Source organism: Leptodactylus fuscus, chromosome 2, assembly GCF_031893055.1.
Source record: "Leptodactylus fuscus isolate aLepFus1 chromosome 2, aLepFus1.hap2, whole genome shotgun sequence".
NCBI lineage: Eukaryota > Metazoa > Chordata > Amphibia > Anura > Leptodactylidae > Leptodactylus > Leptodactylus fuscus.
Window position 1 is genome coordinate 58,338,961 of NC_134266.1, and position 13,700 is coordinate 58,352,660.

General features: G+C 53.3%; 1 protein-coding gene across 1 annotated transcript in view; it reads left to right on the forward strand.

Moving 5' to 3' along the window:
- KIAA0753 (KIAA0753 ortholog) overlaps positions 1-13,700 on the forward strand; it is a 44,004-nt gene that overhangs the window by 6,389 nt on the left and 23,915 nt on the right. The window lies entirely within an intron of this gene.

Genomic DNA, 13,700 nt, shown 5'->3' on the forward strand with positions numbered 1-13,700 from the left:
TCACAATTCTGGTATGTTTTGAAAGGGCGGATCTCTGCTTTAAAACTCTTCACTCGGTTTTTCGATTGGGCGCACAGTACCGGAGCAGACAGTACCGGCGCGCACCTACCCGCCACGCCAAGGCCTTTGGGGCTACAGGGTTGATCGACCCCTCGTTGGAAAGCTCTAGATCTCTGCTTTTCAGGAAACCGGAATCCAGTCGATCGGATGTAAGGAGGCAGAGCTACAACCCCCGGAAGAGAGGCAACTTTAAAGCGCGAATGGCTTTCAAATGGGGTGAAATAGGCCCACTTTGGGAGGCCGCAGCTCCTCCAAATCAGGTCCGAGAAGCACAATTCTGGTATATTTTGAAAGGGCGGATCTCTGGCTTTAAAAGTCTTCTCTCGGTTTTTCGATTGGGCGCATAGTACCGGAGCAGACAGTACCGGCGCGCACCTACCCGCCACGCCGGGGCCTTTGGGCTACAGGGCTGATCGACCCCTCGTTGGAAAGCTGTAGATCTCTACTTTTCAAGGAAACCGGAATCCAGTCGATCGGATGTAAGGAGGCGGAGCTACAACCCCCGGAAGAGAGGCAACTTTAAAGCGCGAATGGCTTTCAAATGGGGTGAAATAGGCCCACTTTGGGAGGCCGCAGCTCCTCCAAATCAGGTCCGAGAAGCACAATTCTGGTATATTTTGAAAGGGCAGGTCTCTGGCTTTAAAACGCTTCTCTCGGTTTTATCGATTGGGCGCATAGTACCGGAGCAGACAGTACCGGCGCGCACCTACCCGCCACGCCGGGGCCTTTGGGGCTACAGGGTTGATCGACCCCTCGTTGGAAAGCTCTAGATCTCTACTTTTCAAGGAAACCGGAATCCAGTCGATCGGATGTAAGGAGGCGGAGCTACGTCTCCCGGAATAGAGGCAACTTTAAAGCGCGAATGGCTTTCAAATGGGGTGAAATAGGCCCACTTTGGGGAGGCCGCAGCTCCTCCAAATCAGGTCCGAGAAGCACAATTCTGGTATTTTTTGAAAGGGGCGGATCTCTGGCATTAAAACGCTTCTCTCGGTTTTTTCGATTGGGCGCATAGTACCGGAGCAGACAGTACCGGCGCGCACCTACCCGCCACGCGGGGCCTTTGGGGCTACAGGGTTGATCGACCCCTCGTTGGAAAGCTCTAGATCTCTACTTTTCAAGGAAACCGGAATCCAGTCGATCGGATGTAAGGAGGCGGAGCTACGTCTCCCGGAAGAGAGGCAACTTTAAAGCGTGAATGGCTTTCAAATGGGGTGAAATAGGCCCACTTTGGGAGGCCGCAGCTCCTCCAAATCAGGTCCGAGAAACACAATTCTGGTATATTTTGAAAGGGAGGATCTCTGGCTTTAAAACGCTTCTCTCGGTTTTTTCGATTGGGCGCACAGTACCGGAGCAGACAGTACCGGCGCGCACCTACCCACCACGCCGGGGCCTTTGGGGCTACAGGGTTGATCGACCCCTCGTTGGAAAGCTCTAGATCTCTACTTTTCAAGGAAACCGGAATCCAGTCGATCGGATGTAAGGAGGCGGAGCTACGTCTCCCGGAAGAGAGGCAACTTTAAAGCGTGAATGGCTTTCAAATGGGGTGAAATAGGCCCACTTTGGAGGCCGCAGCTCCTCCAAATCAGGTCCGAGAAACACAATTCTGGTATATTTTGAAAGGGAGGATCTCTGGCTTTAAAACGCTTCTCTCGGTTTTTCGATTGGGCGCACAGTACCGGAGCAGACAGTACCGGCGCGCACCTACCCACCACGCCGGGGCCTTTGGGGCTACAGGGTTGATCGACCCCTCGTTGGAAAGCTCTAGATCTCTACTTTTCAAGGAAACCGGAATCCAGTCGATCGGATGTAAGGAGGCGGAGCTACGTCTCCCGGAAGAGAGGCAACTTTAAAGCGCGAATGGCTTTCAAATGGGGTGAAATAGGCCCACTTTGGGAGGCCGCAGCTCCTCCAAATCAGGTCCGAGAAGCACAATTCTGGTATATTTTAAAAGGGCGGATCTCTGGCTTTAAAACGCTTCTCTCGGTTTTATCGATTGGGGCGCATAGTACCGGAGCAGACAGTACCGGCGCGCACCTACCCGCCACGCCGGGGCCTTTGGGGCTACAGGGTTGATCGACCCCTCGTTGGAAAGCTCTAGATCTCTACTTTTCAAGGAAACCGGAATCCAGTCGATCGGATGTAAGTAGGCGGAGCTACGTCTCCCGGAAGAGAGGCAACTTTAAAGCGTGAATGGCTTTCAAATGGGGTGAAATAGGCCCACTTTGGGAGGCTGCAGCTCCTCCAAATCAGGTCCGAGAAGCACAATTCTGGTATATTTTGAAAGGGCGGATCTCTGGCTTTAAAAAGTCTTCTCTCGGTTTTTCGATTGGGCGCATAGTACCGGAGCAGACAGTACCGGCGCGCACCTACCCGCCACGCCGGGGCCTTTGGGGCTACAGGGTTGATCGACCCCTCGTTGGAAAGCTCTAGATCTCTACTTTTCAAGGAAACCGGAATCCAGTCGATCGGATGTAAGGAGGCGGAGCTACAACCCCCGGAAGAGAGGCAACTTTAAAGCGCGAATGGCTTTCAAATGGGGTGAAATAGGCCCACTTTGGGAGGCCGCAGCTCCTCCAAATCAGGTCCGAGAAGCACAATTCTGGTATATTTTGAAAGGGCAGGTCTCTGGCTTTAAAACGCTTCTCTCGGTTTTATCGATTGGGCGCATAGTACCGGAGCAGACAGTACCGGCGCGCACCTACCCGCCACGCCGGGGCCTTTGGGGCTACAGGGTTGATCGACCCCTCGTTGGAAAGCTCTAGATCTCTACTTTTCAAGGAAACCGGAATCCAGTCGATCGGATGTAAGGAGGCGAGCTACGTCTCCCGGAATAGAGGCAACTTTAAAGCGCGAATGGCTTTCAAATGGGGTGAAATAGGCCCACTTTGGGAGGCCGCAGCTCCTCCAAATCAGGTCCGAGAAGCACAATTCTGGTATTTTTTGAAAGGGCGGATCTCTGGCATTAAAACGCTTCTCTCGGTTTTTCGATTGGGCGCATAGTACCGGAGCAGACAGTACCGGCGCGCACCTACCCGCCACGCCGGGGCCTTTGGGGCTACAGGGTTGATCGACCCCTCGTTGGAAAGCTCTAGATCTCTACTTTTCAAGGAAACCGGAATCCAGTCGATCGGATGTAAGGAGGCGGAGCTACGTCTCCCGGAAGAGAGGCAACTTTAAAGCGCGAATGGCTTTCAAATGGGGTGAAATAGGCCACTTTGGGAGGCCGCAGCTCCTCCAAATCAGGTCCGAGAAGCACAATTCTGGTATATTTTGAAAGGGCGGATCTCTAGCTTTAAAACGCTTCTCTCGGTTTTTCGATTGGGTGCATAGTACCGGAGCAGACAGTACCGGCGCGCACACTACCCGCCACGCCGGGGCCTTTGGGGCTACAGGGTTGATCGACCCCTCGTTGGAAAGCTCTAGATCTCTACTTTTCAAGGAAACCGGAATCCAGTCGATCGGATGTAAGTAGGCGGAGCTACGTCTCCCGGAAAAGAGGCAACTTTAAAGCGTGAATGGCTTTCAAATGGGGTGAAATAGGCCCACTTTGGGAGGCCGCAGCTCCTCCAAATCAGGTCGAGAAACACAATTCTGGTATATTTTGAAAGGGGAGGATCTCTGGCTTTAAAACGCTTCTCTCGGTTTTTCGATTGGTGCGCACAGTACCGGAGCAGACAGTACCGGCGCGCACCTACCCACCACGCCGGGGCCTTTGGGGCTACAGGGTTGATCGACCCCTCGTTGGAAAGCTCTAGATCTCTACTTTTCAAGGAAACCGGAATCCAGTCGATCGGATGTAAGGAGGCGGAGCTACGTCTCCCGGAAGAGAGGCAACTTTAAAGCGTGAATGGCTTTCAAATGGGGTGAAATAGGCCCACTTTGGGAGGGCCGCAGCTCATCCAAATCAGGTCCGAGAAACACAATTCTGGTATATTTTGAAAGGGAGGATCTCTGGCTTTAAAACGCTTCTCTCGGTTTTTCGATTGGGCGCACAGTACCGGAGCAGACAGTACCGGCGCGCACCTACCCACCACGCCGGGGCCTTTGGGGCTACAGGGTTGATCGACCCCTCGTTGGAAAGCTCTAGATCTCTACTTTTCAAGGAAACCGGAATCCAGTCGATCGGATGTAAGGAGGCGGAGCTACGTCTCCGGAAGAGAGGCAACTTTAAAGCGCGAATGGCTTTCAAATGGGGTGAAATAGGCCCACTTTGGGAGGCCGCAGCTCCTCCAAATCAGGTCCGAGAAGCACAATTCTGGTATATTTTGAAAGGGCGGATCTCTGGCTTTAAAATTCTTCTCTCGGTTTTTCGATTGGGCGCATAGTACCGGAGCAGACAGTACCGGCGCGCACCTACCCGCCACGCCGGGGCCTTTGGGGCTACAGGGTTGATCGACCCCTCGTTGGAATGCTCTAGATCTCTACTTTTCAAGGAAACCGGAATCCAGTCGATCGGATGTAAGGAGGCGGAGCTACGTCTCCCGGAAGAGAGGCAACTTTAAAGCGCGAATGGCTTTCAAATGGGGTGAAATAGGCCCACTTTGGGAGGCCGCAGCTCCTCCAAATCAGGTCCGAGAAGCACAATTCTGGTATATTTTGAAAGGGCGGATCTCTGGCTTTAAAACGCTTCTCTCGGTTTTATCGATTGGGCGCATAGTACCGGAGCAGACAGTACCGGCGCGCACCTACCCGCCACGCCGGGGCCTTTGGGGCTACAGGGTTGATCGACCCCTCGTTGGAAAGCTCTAGATCTCTACTTTTCAAGGAAACCGGAATCCAGTCGATCGGATGTAAGTAGGCGGAGCTACGTCTCCCGGAAGAGAGGCAACTTTAAAGCGCGAATGGCTTTCAAATGGGGTGAAATAGGCCCACTTTGGGAGGCCGCAGCTCCTCCAAATCAGGTCCGAGAAGCACAATTCTGGTATATTTTGAAAAGGGCGGATCTCTGGCTTTAAAACGCTTCTCTCGGTTTTTCGATTGGGCGCATAGTACCGGAGCAGACAGTACCGGCTCGCACCTATCCGCCACGCCAGGGCATTTGGGGCTACAGGGTTGATCGACCCCTGGTTGAAAAGCTCTAGATCTCTACTTTTCAAGGAAACCAGAATCCAGTCGATCGGATGTAAAGAGGCGGAGCTACGTCTCCCGGAAGAGAGGCAACTTTAAAGCGCGAATGGCTTTCAAATGGGGTGAAATAGGCCCACTTTGGAGGGGCCGCAGCTCCTCCAAATCAGGTCCGAGAAGCACAATTCTGGTATATTTTGAAAGGGCGGATCTCTGGCTTTAAAAAGCTTCTCTCGGTTTTTCGATTGGGCGCATAGTAACCGGAGCAGACAGTAACGGCGCGCACCTACCCGCCACGCCAGGGCCTTTGGGGCTACAGGGTTGATCGACCCCTCGTTGGAAAGCTCTAGATCTCTACTTTTCAAGGAAACCAGAATCCAGTCGATCGGATGTAAAGAGGCAGAGCTACGTCTCCCGGAAGAGAGGCAACTTTAAAGCGCGAATGGCTTTCAAATGGGGTGAAATAGGCCCACTTTGGGAGGCCGCAGCTCCTCCAAATCAGGTCCGAGAAGCACAATTCTGGTATATTTTGAAAGGGCGGATCTCTGGCTTTAAAACGCTTCTCTCGCTTTTTCGATTGGGCGCATAGTAACGGAGCAGACAGTATCGGCGCGCACCTACCCGCCACACCGGGGCCTTTGGGGCTACAGAGTTGATCGACCCCTCGTTGGAAAGCTCTAGATCTCTACTTTTCAAGGAAACCGGAATCCAGTCGATCGGATGTAAGGAGGCGGAGCTACGTCTCCCGGAAGAGAGGCAACTTTAAAGCGCGAATGGCTTTCAAATGGCGTGAAATAGACCCACTTTGGGAGGCCGCAGCTCCTCCAAATTAGGTCCGAGAAGCACAATTCTGGTATATTTTGAAAGGGCAGATCTCTGTCTTTAAAAAGCTTCTCTCGGTTTTTCGATTGGGCGCATAGTACCGGAGCAGACAGTACCGGCGCACACCTACCCGCCACGCCAGGGCCTTTCGGGCTACTGGGTTGATCGACCCCTCGTTGGAAAGCTCTAGATCTCTACTTTTCAAGGAAACCGGAATCCAGTCGATTGGATGTAAGTAGGCGGAGCTACGTCTCCCGGAAGAGAGGCAACTTTAAAGCGCGAATGGCTTTCAAATGGGGTGAAATAGGCCCACTTTGGGAGGCCGCAGCTCCTCCAAATCAGGTCCGAGAAGCACAATTCTGGTACATTTTGAAAGGGCGGATCTCTGGCTTTAAAACGCTTCTCTCGGTTTTTCGATTGGGCGCATAGTACTGGAGCAGACAGTACCGGCGCGCACCTACCCGCCACGCCGGGGCCTTTGGGGCTACAGGGTTGATCGACCCCTCGTTGGAAAGCTCTAGATCTCTACTTTTTAAGGAAACCGGAATCCAGTCGATCGGATGTAAGGAGGCGGAGCTACGTCTCCCGGAAGAGAGGCAACTTTAAAGCGCGAATGGCTTTCAAATGGGGTGAAATAGGCCCAATTTGGGAGGCCGCAGCTCCTCCAAATAAGGTCCGAGAAGCACAATTCTGGTATATTTTGAAAGGGCGGATCTCTGGCTTTAAAACTCTTCTCTCGGTTTTTCGATTGGGTGCATAGTACCGGAGCAGACAGTACCGGCGCGCACCTACCCGCCACGCGAGGGCCTTTGGGGCTACAGGGTTGATCGACCCCTCGTTGGAAAGCTCTAGATCTCTACTTTTCAAGGAAACCGGAATCCAGTCGATCGGATGTAAGGAGGCGGAGCTACGTCTCCCGGAAGAGAGGCAACTTTAAAGCGCGAATGGCTTTCAAATGGGGTGAAATATGCCCACTTTGGGAGGCCGCAGCTCCTCCAAATCAGGTCCGAGAAGCACAATTCTGGTATATTTTGAAAGGGCGGATCTCTGGCTTTAAAACGCTTCTCTCGGTTTTTCGATTGGGCGCATAGTACCGGAGCAGACAGTACCGGCGCGCACCTACCCGCCACGCCGGGGCCTTTGGGGCTACAGGGTTGATTGACCCCTCGTTGGAAAGCTCTAGATCTCTACTTTTCAAGGAAACCGGAATCCAGTCGATCGGATGTAAGGAGGCGGAGCTACGTCTCCCGGAAGAGAGGCAACTTTAAAGCGCGAATGGCTTTCAAATGGGGTGAAATAGGCCCACTTTGGGAGGCCGCAGCTCCTCCAAATCAGGTCCGAGAAGTACAACTCTGGTATATTTTGAAAGGGCGGATCTCTGGCATTAAAACGCTTCTCTCGGTTTTTCGATTGGGCGCATAATACCGGAGCAGACAGTACCGGCGCGCACCTACCCGCCACGCCAGGGCCTTTGGGGCTACAGGGTTGATCGACCCCTCGTTGGAAAGCTCTAGATCTCTACTTTTCAAGGAAACCGGAATCCAGTCGATCGGAAGTAAGGAGGCGGAGCTACGTGTCCCGGAAGAGAGGCAACTTTAAAGCGCGAATGGCTTTCAAATGGGGTGAAATAGGCCCACTTTGGGAGGCCGCAGCTCCTCCAAATCAGGTCCGAGAAGCACAATTCTGGTATATTTTGAAAGGGCGGATCTCTGGCTTTAAAACGCTTCTCTCGGTTTTTCGATTGGGCGCATAGGACTGCAGCAGACAGTACCGGCGCGCACCTACCCACCACGCCGGGGCCTTTGGGGCTACAGGGTTGATCGACCCCTCGTTGGAAAGCTCTAGATCTCTACTTTTCAAGGAAACCGGAATCCAGTCGATCGGATGTAAGGAGGCGGAGCTACGTCTCCCGGAAGAGAGGCAACTTTAAAGCGCGAATGGCTTTCAAATGGGGTGAAATAGGCCCACTTTGGGAGGCCGCAGCTCCTCCAAATCAGGTCCGAGAAGTACAACTCTGGTATATTTTGAAAGGGCGGATCTCTGGCTTTAAAACGCTTCTCTCGGTTTTTCGATTGGGCGCATAATACTGGAGCAGACAGTACCGGTGCGCACCTACCCGCCACGCCAGGGCCTTTGGGGCTACAGGGTTGATCGACCCCTCGTTGGAAAGCTCTAGATCTCTACTTTTCAAGGAAACCGGAATCCAGTCGATCGGATGTAAGGAGGCGGAGCTACGTGTCCCGGAAGAGAGGCAACTTTAAAGCGCGAATGGCTTTCAAATGGGTTGAAATAGGCCCACTTTGGGAGGCCGCAGCTCCTCCAAATCAGGTCCGAGAAGCACAATTCTGGTATATTTTGAAAGGGCGGATCTCTGGCTTTAAAACGCTTCTCTCGGTTTTTCGATTGGGCGCATAGGACTGGAGCAGACAGTACCGGCGCGCACCTACCCGCCACGCCGGGGCCTTTGGGGCTACAGGGTTGATCGACCCCTCGTTGGAAAGCTCTAGATCTCTACTTTTCAAGGAAACCGGAATCCAGTCGATCGGATGTAAGGAGGCGGAGCTACGTCTCCCGGACGAGAGGCAACTTTAAAGCGCGAATGGCTTTCAAATGGGGTGAAATAGGCCCACTTTGGGAGGCCGCAGCTCCTCCAAATCAGGTCCGAGAAGCACAATTCTGGTATATTTTGAAAGGGCGGATCTCTGGCTTTAAAACTCTTCTCTCGGTTTTTCGATTGGGTGCATAGTACCGGAGCAGACAGTACCGGCGCGCACCTACCCGCCACGCCAGGGCCTTTGGGGCTACAGGGTTGATCGACCCCTCGTTGGAAAGCTCTAGATCTCTACTTTTCAAGGAAACCGGAATCCAGTCGATCGGATGTATGGAGGCGGAGCTACGTCTCCCGGAAGAGAGGCAACTTTAAAGCGCGAATGGCTTTCAAATGGGGTGAAATAGGCCCACTTTGGGAGGCCGCAGCTCCTCCAAATCAGGTCCGAGAAGCACAATTCTGGTATATTTTGAAAGGGCGGATCTCTGGCTTTAAAACGCTTCTCTCGGTTTTTTGATTGGGCGCATAGTACCGGAGCAGACAGTACCGGCGCGCACCTACCCGCCATGCCGGGGCCTTTGGGGCTACAGGGTTGATCGACCCTCGTTGGAAAGCTCTAGATCTCTACTTTTCAAGGAAACCGGAATCCAGTCGATCGGATGTAAGTAGGCGGAGCTACGTCTCCCGGAAGAGAGGCAACTTTAAAGCGCGAATGGCTTTCAAATGGGGTGAAATAGGCCCACTTTGGGAGGCCGCAGCTCCTCCAAATCAGGTCCGAGAAGCACAATTCTGGTATATTTTGAAAGGGCGGATCTCTGGCTTTAAAACTCTTCACTCGGTTTTTCGATTGGGCGCACAGTACCGGAGCAGACAGTACCGGCGCGCACCTACCCGCCACGCCGGGGCCTTTGGGGCTACAGGGTTGATCGACCCCTCGTTGGAAAGCTCTAGATCTCTGCTTTTCAAGGAAACCGGAATCCAGTCGATCGGATGTAAAGAGGCGGAGCTACGTCTCCCGGAAGAGAGGCAACTTTAAAGCGCGAATGGCTTTCAAATGGGGTGAAATATGCCCACTTTGGGAGGCCGCATCTCCTCCAAATCAGGTCCGAGAAGCACAATTCTGGTATGTTTTGAAAGGGCGGATCTCTGGCTTTAAAACTCTTCACTCGGTTTTTCGATTGGGCGCACAGTACCGGAGCAGACAGTACCGGCGCGCACCTACCCGCCACGCCAAGGCCTTTGGGGCTACAGGGTTGATCGACCCCTCGTTGGAAAGCTCTAGATCTCTGCTTTTCAAGGAAACCGGAATCCAGTCGATCGGATGTAAGGAGGCAGAGCTACAACCCCCGGAAGAGAGGCAACTTTAAAGCGCGAATGGCTTTCAAATGGGGTGAAATAGGCCCACTTTGGGAGGCCGCAGCTCCTCCAAATCAGGTCCGAGAAGCACAATTCTGGTATATTTTGAAAGGGCGGATCTCTGGCTTTAAAAGTCTTCTCTCGGTTTTTCGATTGGGCGCATAGTACCGGAGCAGACAGTACCGGCGCGCACCTACCCGCCACGCCGGGGCCTTTGGGGCTACAGGGCTGATCGACCCCTCGTTGGAAAGCTCTAGATCTCTACTTTTCAAGGAAACCGGAATCCAGTCGATCGGATGTAAGGAGGCGGAGCTACAACCCCCGGAAGAGAGGCAACTTTAAAGCGCGAATGGCTTTCAAATGGGGTGAAATAGGCCCACTTTGGGAGGCCGCAGCTCCTCCAAATCAGGTCCGAGAAGCACAATTCTGGTATATTTTGAAAGGGCAGGTCTCTGGCTTTAAAACGCTTCTCTCGGTTTTATCGATTGGGCGCATAGTACCGGAGCAGACAGTACCGGCGCGCACCTACCCGCCACGCCGGGGCCTTTGGGGCTACAGGGTTGATCGACCCCTCGTTGGAAAGCTCTAGATCTCTACTTTTCAAGGAAACCGGAATCCAGTCGATCGGATGTAAGGAGGCGGAGCTACGTCTCCCGGAATAGAGGCAACTTTAAAGCGCGAATGGCTTTCAAATGGGGTGAAATAGGCCCACTTTGGGAGGCCGCAGCTCCTCCAAATCAGGTCCGAGAAGCACAATTCTGGTATTTTTTGAAAGGGCGGATCTCTGGCATTAAAACGCTTCTCTCGGTTTTTCGATTGGGCGCATAGTACCGGAGCAGACAGTACCGGCGCGCACCTACCCGCCACGCCGGGGCCTTTGGGGCTACAGGGTTGATCGACCCCTCGTTGGAAAGCTCTAGATCTCTACTTTTCAAGGAAACCGGAATCCAGTCGATCGGATGTAAGGAGGCGGAGCTACGTCTCCCGGAAGAGAGGCAACTTTAAAGCGTGAATGGCTTTCAAATGGGGTGAAATAGGCCCACTTTGGGAGGCCGCAGCTCCTCCAAATCAGGTCCGAGAAACACAATTCTGGTATATTTTGAAAGGGAGGATCTCTGGCTTTAAAACGCTTCTCTCGGTTTTTCGATTGGGCGCACAGTACCGGAGCAGACAGTACCGGCGCGCACCTACCCACCACGCCGGGGCCTTTGGGGCTACAGGGTTGATCGACCCCTCGTTGGAAAGCTCTAGATCTCTACTTTTCAAGGAAACCGGAATCCAGTCGATCGGATGTAAGGAGGCGGAGCTACGTCTCCCGGAAGAGAGGCAACTTTAAAGCGTGAATGGCTTTCAAATGGGGTGAAATAGGCCCACTTTGGGAGGCCGCAGCTCCTCCAAATCAGGTCCGAGAAACACAATTCTGGTATATTTTGAAAGGGAGGATCTCTGGCTTTAAAACGCTTCTCTCGGTTTTTCGATTGGGCGCACAGTACCGGAGCAGACAGTACCGGCGCGCACCTACCCACCACGCCGGGGCCTTTGGGGCTACAGGGTTGATCGACCCCTCGTTGGAAAGCTCTAGATCTCTACTTTTCAAGGAAACCGGAATCCAGTCGATCGGATGTAAGGAGGCGGAGCTACGTCTCCCGGAAGAGAGGCAACTTTAAAGCGCGAATGGCTTTCAAATGGGGTGAAATAGGCCCACTTTGGGAGGCCGCAGCTCCTCCAAATCAGGTCCGAGAAGCACAATTCTGGTATATTTTGAAAGGGCGGATCTCTGGCTTTAAAACGCTTCTCTCGGTTTTATCGATTGGGCGCATAGTACCGGAGCAGACAGTACCGGCGCGCACCTACCCGCCACGCCGGGGCCTTTGGGGCTACAGGGTTGATCGACCCCTCGTTGGAAAGCTCTAGATCTCTACTTTTCAAGGAAACCGGAATCCAGTCGATCGGATGTAAGTAGGCGGAGCTACGTCTCCCGGAAGAGAGGCAACTTTAAAGCGTGAATGGCTTTCAAATGGGGTGAAATAGGCCCACTTTGGGAGGCTGCAGCTCCTCCAAATCAGGTCCGAGAAGCACAATTCTGGTATATTTTGAAAGGGCGGATCTCTGGCTTTAAAAGTCTTCTCTCGGTTTTTCGATTGGGCGCATAGTACCGGAGCAGACAGTACCGGCGCGCACCTACCCGCCACGCCGGGGCCTTTGGGGCTACAGGGTTGATCGACCCCTCGTTGGAAAGCTCTAGATCTCTACTTTTCAAGGAAACCGGAATCCAGTCGATCGGATGTAAGGAGGCGGAGCTACAACCCCCGGAAGAGAGGCAACTTTAAAGCGCGAATGGCTTTCAAATGGGGTGAAATAGGCCCACTTTGGGAGGCCGCAGCTCCTCCAAATCAGGTCCGAGAAGCACAATTCTGGTATATTTTGAAAGGGCAGGTCTCTGGCTTTAAAACGCTTCTCTCGGTTTTATCGATTGGGCGCATAGTACCGGAGCAGACAGTACCGGCGCGCACCTACCCGCCACGCCGGGGCCTTTGGGGCTACAGGGTTGATCGACCCCTCGTTGGAAAGCTCTAGATCTCTACTTTTCAAGGAAACCGGAATCCAGTCGATCGGATGTAAGGAGGCGGAGCTACGTCTCCCGGAATAGAGGCAACTTTAAAGCGCGAATGGCTTTCAAATGGGGTGAAATAGGCCCACTTTGGGAGGCCGCAGCTCCTCCAAATCAGGTCCGAGAAGCACAATTCTGGTATTTTTTGAAAGGGCGGATCTCTGGCATTAAAACGCTTCTCTCGGTTTTTCGATTGGGCGCATAGTACCGGAGCAGACAGTACCGGCGCGCACCTACCCGCCACGCCGGGGCCTTTGGGGCTACAGGGTTGATCGACCCCTCGTTGGAAAGCTCTAGATCTCTACTTTTCAAGGAAACCGGAATCCAGTCGATCGGATGTAAGGAGGCGGAGCTACGTCTCCCGGAAGAGAGGCAACTTTAAAGCGCGAATGGCTTTCAAATGGGGTGAAATAGGCCCACTTTGGGAGGCCGCAGCTCCTCCAAATCAGGTCCGAGAAGCACAATTCTGGTATATTTTGAAAGGGCGGATCTCTAGCTTTAAAACGCTTCTCTCGGTTTTTCGATTGGGTGCATAGTACCGGAGCAGACAGTACCGGCGCGCACCTACCCGCCACGCCGGGGCCTTTGGGGCTACAGGGTTGATCGACCCCTCGTTGGAAAGCTCTAGATCTCTACTTTTCAAGGAAACCGGAATCCAGTCGATCGGATGTAAGTAGGCGGAGCTACGTCTCCCGGAAAAGAGGCAACTTTAAAGCGTGAATGGCTTTCAAATGGGGTGAAATAGGCCCACTTTGGGAGGCCGCAGCTCCTCCAAATCAGGTCCGAGAAACACAATTCTGGTATATTTTGAAAGGGAGGATCTCTGGCTTTAAAACGCTTCTCTCGGTTTTTCGATTGGGCGCACAGTACCGGAGCAGACAGTACCGGCGCGCACCTACCCACCACGCCGGGGCCTTTGGGGCTACAGGGTTGATCGACCCCTCGTTGGAAAGCTCTAGATCTCTACTTTTCAAGGAAACCGGAATCCAGTCGATCGGATGTAAGGAGGCGGAGCTACGTCTCCCGGAAGAGAGGCAACTTTAAAGCGCGAATGGCTTTCAAATGGGGTGAAATAGGCCCACTTTGGGAGGCCGCAGCTCCTCCAAATCAGGTCCGAGAAGCACAATTCTGGTATATTTTGAAAGGGCGGATCTCTGGCTTTAAAATTCTTCTCTCGGTTTTTCGATTGGGCGCATAGTACCGGAGCAGACAGTACCGGCGCGCACCTACCCGCCACGC